Source organism: Myxine glutinosa, chromosome 7 (assembly GCF_964187855.1).
Source record: "Myxine glutinosa chromosome 7, kmMyxGlut1.1, whole genome shotgun sequence".
In the NCBI taxonomy this organism is placed as follows: domain Eukaryota; kingdom Metazoa; phylum Chordata; class Myxini; order Myxiniformes; family Myxinidae; genus Myxine; species Myxine glutinosa.
In genome coordinates, this window is record NC_136267.1 from 124328092 (window position 1) to 124337768 (window position 9677).

At 49.3% G+C, this 9677-nt stretch overlaps 1 long non-coding RNA gene across 1 annotated transcript; it reads left to right on the top strand.

Annotated features, from left to right (window-relative positions):
- Nucleotides 1–1198: 1198 nt before the first annotated feature.
- On the top strand, nucleotides 1199–8014 carry LOC144892829 (uncharacterized). Its single transcript, XR_013623975.1, has 3 exons — nucleotides 1199–1230; nucleotides 2282–2330; nucleotides 7812–8014. It is a non-coding gene; the product is annotated as an uncharacterized LOC144892829 (long non-coding RNA).
- Nucleotides 8015–9677: the final 1663 nt, after the last annotated feature.

The window sequence follows — 9677 nt, forward strand, 5'->3', positions numbered from 1 at the left end:
TGATGTGATGTGAAGAGTCAGTGTGTCACTCGGTATGCTGCAAGGTTGAATTTGTTGATGTGATGTGATGTGAGGAGTCAGTGTGGCACTCGGTATGCTGCAAGGTTGAGTTTGTTGATGTGATGTGATGTGAAGAGTCAGTGTGTCACTCGGTATGCTGCAAGGTTGAATTTGTTGATGTGATGTGATGTGAGGAGTCAGTGTGGCACTCGGTATGCTGCAAGGTTGAGTTTGTTGATGTGATGTGATGTGAGGAGTCAGTGTGTCGCTCGGTATGCTGCAAGGTTGAGTTTGTGATGTGTTGTGATGTGAGGAGTCAGTGTGGCACTCGGTATGCTGCAAGGTTGAGTTCGTGATGTGTTGTGATGTGAGGAGTCAGTGTGTCACTCGGTATGCTGCAAGGTTGAGTTTGTGATGTTTTGTGAAGAGTCAGTGTGTCACTCGGTATGCTGCAAGGTTGAGTTTGTGATGTGTTGTGAAGAGTCGGTGTGTCACTCGGTATGCTGCAAGGTTGAGTTTGTGATGAGTTGTGAAGTCAGCCAGAATGATGACAACGTGCTGGAAAAAGGGTCCCCAAAGCAATTAGAGCAGCCCAGCGAGTAATCCATGCCGACCTGCCTGCACAAGGTGGATGCAACAGCAGTGCTGCCATTCAAACCGCAACACCGTCCTGTCTCTGTATTTGTACCTGTAGCCAGGTTTTTCATTTATTTTCAAATCCCCACAATCCCAATTCACCCTGTTTTCATCACCAGGCTGGTAACAGTGGTGTTCTTGTTGAGGTCATTGTTCAGCATATGTCTTGTCGGTGCTGCACGTGTATTTGCATGTTTTCTTGTTGTTGCTGTGCAGAGTTTATTTTGTTGCTATTATCCTTGTAGAGCTGTTGCATTAAAAACGGAATTTGTAATTGTTGGAGTGGAGGCATCTCCTCTTCCAGCCATTGGGCAAATATAGAATATGGAGTCGTCAGCGATGGCGAGACCTTCCTTTCCTGTGCTCAGTTTTTAAGTCATCCAATCACTGCTCAGGTACCCAGGGCCATGCAACACATGTACGGGGTCCCAAAGGCATGTGCAATGTATTGAGTGAACACCATTATACAGTGTAAAGGGCACACATTCAGACGTGTCTAATAAATCCTTTATACCTCTGAACATTCAACTTTCACCTTGTACCATTTTGTTTTCAGGTGCACTTCTACAGCAGTCGGATGAAAGAGACTCGCAGGTAAATTAATTGTCTTTCTTTCATCAACCATGACTATTGATTGTTGTTACCTCCACCACCGACCAAAGGTGGATGGGGATTGTGTTTTCACCCCTGTTTGTTTGTTTGTGAGCAGTATATCTCAAAATGTTATTGACGGATTCGGACGAAACTTACTGGACAGGGTGCATGTGTGAGAAGGACAAATTGATTGGATTCCGGTGAAGATCCGGATCTGGACACTATAAAAAATTTTCGTGATTGTTCACAATTGAGAGAGATAGGGCCAAAAACATTATGTAGCATGATATTTCAAAAAGTTGTGGACGAGTTCTGACAAAACTAAGTCAATTAGTTGGTTTGGTGACAACCAGCCGATTAGATGTCAGTTTCGGTCCAGATCCAGAGCCGGCCGATAAGTGGGATACAAAAGGTAAACTGTTGAGCCTGGTGGAGGTATGCGATCTGCCGAGTGCCGTTCTCGTTCATGTTGCTTTCATTCAAAGTTTTGCTCAAATTGCTACTTTGGTATTATTTCTTTTTCAGAAACAAAACTCCATTATTCAATTTACACCAGCTGAAGTAAAAGCAATGAAAAGTTGAACAAAGCCCACTGTTGGTTCTCTGCCCACCACCTCCATCAAACTACCAAATGATGAATGTTTTCAATTTTTTTAAAAAGTGCTTTGAAGCAAGTCTTGTTTTCCAAAATGAAATGTTTACTCAAATCACAGATCAAAACCCACCCTCCTGCTCTGTTCATGTTGTAGGGTATGGCCCCATTTCCAGATTACGTGTAAAAATGGTCTTATATTGACTTCTCGTTCTCCCTTCCCGTGCCCCTTCTATTACTACCCTGAACGCATATCGCCCTCCCAACCTCTTTTTACTGTTGTCATCTCCTTCCCTCATTTTATTACTCTCCCTTCATGGCCTAACATCCCCTTCCTCTTTTCATGATGTAGGTAATGTAAAGATGGCCCCGAATGATTTTGCATAATGCGTGGCATATACTTCCCCTGATGCGCGTGGCTTTTGCTTCACCTGATGTGTGTGTTTTTGGATCTCTCAGGAAGAGCTGTTACAATGAGGCCAGCATAGAAAATCCTGCAAGTGGAAGTGTAAGTGACTATTTGCTGTATATCACTTTGCATTGCAGTCCGTTAGTTTGGTTACCTCGACTGTGCTCACTCGATTGACTAAGAAGGATCGACGGTGTCTGACAATTACTCGAAGGTGAAATCCATGTCAGACATCAATCACTCAATCAGTCCATCAATTTCCTATTTACACTTTTCATTTTAAAGCAAATCTCAAAGGAAAAGAAAAAGTCCCTCTTCCTTTTTTCTTCTGGCAAAAGGCCAATGCTCAACATCAGCTGTACCTTGTTTCTCATGGCAGTCAAGATACTCTTATCAACTTTAGTTGATAAAATCCATCGGTTATCTTGTCCACCTATGGAGACTGACATTAGCATTCCATGAGATGAGTATTGCAATGCATGTTGTGGGAGGCTTGTCCTGTAGTCGACTGAAATACCCTCATCAAGTAAAAATCAGAACTATGAGCCTGGCTGCCAGATTGTAGGGGCTTAAGAAAAGAAGCAGGTAAGCCTGCTAACAGTGATTTGCTGCTGTTCATGTGTAACATGAAAGAATATACTGTAAACAGAAGTTTCCATAATCCTCCAATTTAATGGAAAGCCAACTTGGGAATCATGCAGATGGAAGGAAATAAACTAGCAGATTGAGGCAAGAGAGAAAATGAAGGAGAATGCCAGATCCATAATGACACCGATATTTGAAACAGATACTTTGAGCCGATATTTCAAACAGAGACAGAGACAATGACTTGGTGATCCCCATGTTCCATGAACTGGAGTTATGGCTTTTGAAGAACAGATAAGCAGCCAGTAATAAGCTGTAGGTCTTCACAACATTCATTTTGAGAAAATTTGTGTTGAAATTACATAAAGACAGGAAATCAGTTGTTGAAGAAGAAGAACGGTCGGAAATCAGTCTCCCATGTCTTCAGGTGCAGGGCATAAGTACATCTGAGTTTCATCAACGTTGCGATGAAAGCTGATATTGAAATCCCATAGGATTGTACAAAGAGGACACAGATAAAGAGAATAAAATTGGACTAAGAGCAGATTCCTGTGGAACACTTGACATAGAGATGAAATACAGTGCCTTCAGAAAATATTCACACCCCTTGACCTTTTCACATTCTGTTGTGTTACAGCCTGAATTTAAAATGGGTTAAATTCAGGTTTTTTTGTCACTGAGTTACACATAATATCCATAATGTCAAAGTGGAATTTTTTTGACTTTTTTTGCAAAATAATTAAAAATGAAATACAGAAATATCTAATTTACATACTGTAATTATTCAACCCCCCAAGTCAATACTTCATAAAAGCGCCTTTGGCAGCGATTATAGCTTCGATTCTTCTTCGGTATGTCTGTATCAGCTTTGCAGAACTGGATTTGGGGAGTTTTGTCCATTCTTCCTTGCAGATTTCCCCAAGCTCTGTCAAGTTGGATGGGGAGCATCGGTGAACAGCAATCTTCAAGTCTTTCCACAGATTGTCAATGGGATTCAAGTCTGGGCTTTGGCTGGGCCACTCAAGGACTTTCACGTTCTTGGTCTGAAGCCATTCCAGTGTTGATTTGGCTGTATACTTGGGGTCATTGTCCTGTTGGAATGTAAAACTTCGCCGCAGTCTCAGATCTTTTGCACACTGAAGCAGGTTCTCCTCAAGGATTTGCCTGTATTTGGCTCGATTCATTATTCCCTCTAGCCTTACAAGTCTCCCAGTCGCTACTGCTGAAAAGCATCTCCAAAGCATGATGCTGCCACCAACCTGCTTCGCAGTAGGAATGGTGTTAGGTGGGTGATGAGCTATGCTCTGCTTCTGCCAGCCATAGCGCTTTGCATTCAGGCCAAAGAGTTCAATTTTCATCTCACCAGACCACAGAATATTTTGCTTCATGCTGTCAGCCTTTCACGTGCCTTTTTGCAAACTCCAGGTTTGCTGTCATGTGCCTTCTTCTCAGAAGTGGCTTCCGTCTGGTCACTCTCACAAAAAGCCTAGATTTGTGAAGTGCTGCAGAGACAGTTGTCCATCCAGCAAGTTCTGCCATCTCAACCAAGGTACTCTGCAGTTCTATCAGAGTGATCATTGGGTTCTTGGTCACCTCTCTGACCAAGGTCCTTTTTGCCTGATTGGTCTGTTTGGTCGAATGGCCAGCTCGAGGAAAGGTTTGGGTGGTTCCATATTCTTTCCATTTCTTAATGATGGAGCTCACTTTGATCTTGGGAACTTTCAACACTCTAGAAATTGTTTTATACCATTCCCCAGATCGATGCCTCTTCACAATTCTATCTTGGAGTTATACGGACTGTTCCTTGGTCTTCATGGAGTTTCTGCTCTGACATGCACTGCCAACTGTGGGACCTTATACTGTCAACTGTGGGACCTTATACTGTCAACTGTGGGACCTTGTGCTGTCAATTGTGGGACCTTGTACTGTCAACTGTGGGACTTTATATTGTCAACTGTGGGACCTTATACTGTCAACTGTGGGACCTTACACTGTCAACTGTGGGACCTTATACTGTCAACTGTGGGACCTTATACTGTCAAGTGTGGGACCTTATACTGTCAAGTGTGGGACCTTATACTGTCAAGTGTGGGACCTTATACTGTCAACTGTGGGACCTTATACTGTCAACTGTGGGACCTTATATAGAAAGGTGTGTTTCTTTCTAAATCATGTCCAATCAATTGAATTGGCCACATGTGGACTCCAATCAAGCTGTAGAGACATCTCAAAGATGATCAAATCAAAGGAAATTGGATGCACCTCAGCTCAATTTGGAGTGTCATTGGAAAGGGGTTGAATACTTATTGACTCGAGACATTTCAGGTTTTCATTTTCAATTATTTTGAAAAAATATGTTTTTAAAAATTCCACTTTGACATTATGGGGTATTATGTGTCGATCAGTGACAAAAACATCTTAATTTAATCCATTTTAAATTCAGGCTGTAACACAACAAAATGTGAAAAAACTCAAGGGGTGTGAATACTTTCTGAAGGCACTGTAAGGCTGGTGGACAGCTAACAATATAATCTGTAAGATGAGACTTTAAACTGTTCAAGGACAAGTACGAAATGTCAAAAGAGCACTCAATATGGACAAGTAGAATTTTATGAAGAACGGTCGAAAGCAGTTTCCGATGTCCAGAAATATATGGGAATTGTATTTGATGTTTGGTTCACTTTTTGCAGAATACTATTGTGAACACAGTACTCAGTCTTTGTCGGTGCTGTGTAAGTTTGAATCCAGAGTGATCTAGTGCACGTTTTCCAGAAGCTGACTGGAATTAGAACTTTGAAGAATATTGAAAATGAAAGGCAAAAGAGAAAGGGGTGTGCAGTTTTGATTGAAGGTCGTTCGTGTTCATTGAAGATTCCTTCATGATGGGAGGTGTTCGACCTAGATATGATGAAGATTGATCTATCGATGATGAGGGGCGGCAATGCCTCCATCTGGTTGTAAATGGAGAAATGATATATATATTGAGCCTGTCCGTCCATCCCTCTGTCTGTCACACTCTTTTCGCTGGGACGTCAATACAGCGTTACGTCTCGCGCGAGGCTCGGCCTTTATGATGGTGTTGTAGCGGTTACCTTATTCGCATGTCGCGGTTAACTTATTCACATGTCGCGGTTAACTTATTCGCATGTGACGGTTACCTTGTGCTTGGTCATAATCCACGTGCACGGGCCTGTGGGGCCTTTGGTTTGTTGGACGTGACGCACGCGCGGTTGTCGGAGCCACGCCCTCCGAAGAGGGTTGTGGCTTTATAAAAGCTGTATCACTTCCGTTCGCGTTTCAGAGTGCTGGGGATTTCTGTACGAATAAACGAGCTTCGAACCCTACGAAATGGCCTCGTTCTCTCGCCTTCCGCGACTCCTAAACTGGTGACCCCGGCTGCCCCCGAACGGATTCGGGGGCTGCAAACGAACACGGCAAGCATGCCCTGACCAGGGAAGCCACCTAAACTGGTGACCCCGGCTTCTCCCGAACGGATGCGGGCACGGTTTCGAACGCAGTTTCGATCGAACTGCCGGAGTTTCGGAAACGACGAGCGGCCATGTGGTTCGCGCACTGCGCTCGGCTCCTCCTCTATGACCAGAGGGGCGAGCCTGCTCCAGGACCCTCCGAAGGACCGCAGTTACGAGATGTGGGTGGCACTGCTGCTCATCTCTTGCGCGCGCACTGACGTTGGCGGCACGGCTGCTTCGTTACCTTCGCGCGCGCTGCTGCTCATCTCTTGCGCACGTACTGACGTTGGTGGCACGGCTGCTTCGTTACCTTCGCGCGCAATGCTGCTCGTCACCTTCGCGCAACTACACACTACAACTACAACTCGCGAACGCCCTACAACTACAGCTACAGCTCGCGTGTAGAAAGCTGCAACTCGCGCAACTACTTCTCCGACTCTGCATCCTCGGGAGGCCTGCGAGGAACCTCGGCAGCCTACCCTCGGCCCGGCTCTGTTCCACCCTCGGCCCGGCTCTGTTCCACCCGTGGCTCGGCTCCACCCGTGGCCCGGCTCTGTTCCACCCGCGGCCCGGCTCTGTTCCACCCACGGCCCGGCTCTGTCCCACCCGCGGCTCGGTTCTGTCCCACCCGCGGCTCGTTTCGATTTCACCAGCAACCTCGGGAGGCCCGCGAGGAACCTCGGCAGCCTCCCCCGAGGACTTGACCAGCCCCTCGGTCGGCTCAACCCCACGGCAGCGTTTTTTCATGCGTACCGCGGCCGAGCCTTCTCGGCACTGCCGAGCGCGCCTGCGAACTATGTACATGCCCGTGGAGTGCATTCTGCGGGGGCGCATGTAGCGGTTACCTTATTCGCATGTCGCGGTTAACTTATTCGCATGTCGCGGTTAATTTATTCGCATGTGACGGTTACCTTATGTTTGGTCATAATCCACGTGCACGGGCCTGTGGGGCCTTTGGTTTGTTGGACGTGACGCACGAGCGGTCGTCGGAGCCGCGCCCTCCGAAGAGGGTTGCGGCTTTATAAAAGCTGTACCACTTCCGTTCGCATTTCAGAGTGCTGGGGATTTCTGTACGAATAAACGAGCTTCGAACCCTACGAAATGGCCTTGTTCTCTCGCCTTCCGCGACTCCTAAAGTGTATTATTTATGACTCCATGGGAATTTCATTTTGAAACTTGGGGGGGGGGGGGGGTTAATAAAGTTAACATTTGATCCCTGGGGACAAAAAAAATAATTAATGGATATCTAAGGTATTCAATTTGTTGGATATCTAAGATATTCAAACAGAAGGAAGTATTATGTGGCATGGGATAAATGGAGGATCGAGAGTGTTTTTGCAAACTGCATTGTGAATATTATCATGTCATGAAGTGCAACATCAAATTGGGCTTGTGACAAAACACTTTATGTGATTTGAGTATGTTTTTATTTATTTATAGGCTGTTTAACATGAACATTTCAGACTGCACAGTTTACTGATTTAAAATGAGGAGTGTATTTTATTTCTGTGTGGTTTGTTTCCAGGACACGCAATTCGATGTAAGCCAGATGCCGACTTACACGCAAGCATTCATTCAGTGGGGTTCCTGGAGAACAAGAGACGATACTGAGGCAGGCTTGTGTCAAAACTGAGCTGAGCGGCTCACCGAGCGGCTCGCCAAGCGGCTTGCTGAGCAGTTCGGTCCCGGCGAGGTTAGTTTGTACGCTTCCGGCAGCGGACGACTTCACCCGCCTCCTCGCCAGCTTCCCGGCCCTTACGCGGCCAACCTTCTCGGCGGGGGCCGTCAAGCACGGGGTGGAACACCACATCCCCACCGCCGGGCCACCGGTCTACGCCCGGGCACGCCACCTCGAGCCGATGAAGCTCGCGGGAGCGAAAGCGGAGTTCGCTACGCTGGAGCGGCTCGGCATCGTGCGGCGCTCCAAGAGTGCTTGGGCGTCGCCGCTCCACATCGTGCCCAAGCCCGGCGGGGGGTGGCGACCGTGCGGGGACTACCGGTGCCTCAACGACGCCACCACCCCCGACCGCTACCCCGTCCCCCACATCCAGGACTTCTCCGCCCGGTTGGCGGGCATGTCCTTCTTTTCAAAGGTGGACCTCATACGCCGCTACCATCAGGTCCCCGTCAGGCCGGAGGACATCCCGAAGACAGCGGTCATCACGCCATTCTGACTTTTCGAATTTCTTCGGATGCCCTTCGGTTTGAAAAATGCGGCTCAGGCGTTCCAGCGCCTAATGGACAGCGTCTTGCGTGACTTGGACGACATCCTCGTCGCCAGCGCGTCCCGCGAAGAGCACCTACACCATCTCCGCACGCTCTTCGAAAGTCTGGGCCAGCATGGCCTCATCGTGAACCCCGCCAAGTGCCGGTTCGGCGTCGCCGACATCGACTTTTTGGGGCACCGCGTCACCAGGCACGGGGCCGTCCCCCTACCAGCCAAGGTGGAGGCGGTGAAGGGGTTTCCGCGCCCCCGCACGATCAAGGGGCTCCAGGAGTTCCTGGGCATAGTAAACTTTTACAATCGGTTCCTGCCACGCATCGCCCAGCTCCTGCGCCCCTTGCACGAGGCCCTCCGAGGGAAGCCGGGCAAAGGTGACGTTACCTGGACCGAGCAGATGGATGCGGCGTTCGCGGGCGCGAAGCTCGCCTTGGCTAACGCCGCCATGCTCGTGCACCCGGCGCCCGATGCACCGATCGCCCTCACCACCGACGCCTCGGACTACTCGGTGGGCGCGGTGCACGAGCAATGGGTGCGTGGTGCCTGGCAACCGCTGGCGTTCTTCAGCCGGCAGCTTCGCCCGCACAAACGCCGTTATAGTACCTTCGACCGTGAGTTGCTCGGGCTTCACCTGGCGGTCAGGCACTACCGCCATCGGCTCGAGGGCCGTGCGTTCACGGCCTTCGTCGACCACAAGCCACTGGTCTTCGCGATCGGCAAGGTCGCCGAGCCGTGGTCGGCCCGGCAGCAGCGTCACCTCTCGGCCGTGTCCGAGTACACGATGGACATCCGGCACGTCGCGGGGAAGGACAACCCGGTGGCGGATTGCCTTTCCCGGTCCGTCGCCCACACAGTCCACCTTGGCATCGACTATGCCCGGATGGCGGCGGACCAGGCCGCCGACCCCGGCGTCCAGGCCTTGCGGACCGACGTCACGGGCTTTCACGTCACCGAGGTGCCGTTCGACGGTGCGGGCATGGCCCTCTTGTGCGACGTCTGCCTCGGGCGGCCTCGCCCCATCGTGCCCGCGTGAGGCATCCCAGGTGGCATCCCTGCACGCCGGACACCGCTGGTCGCCAGAGGGCGCTTCGGCCGGGTCATCCGTTTGCCCCTCAAATTGGCCCTCCAGGTGCGCGGGAATTCTGGGGGGGGGGGGGGGGGCGCGTGTGG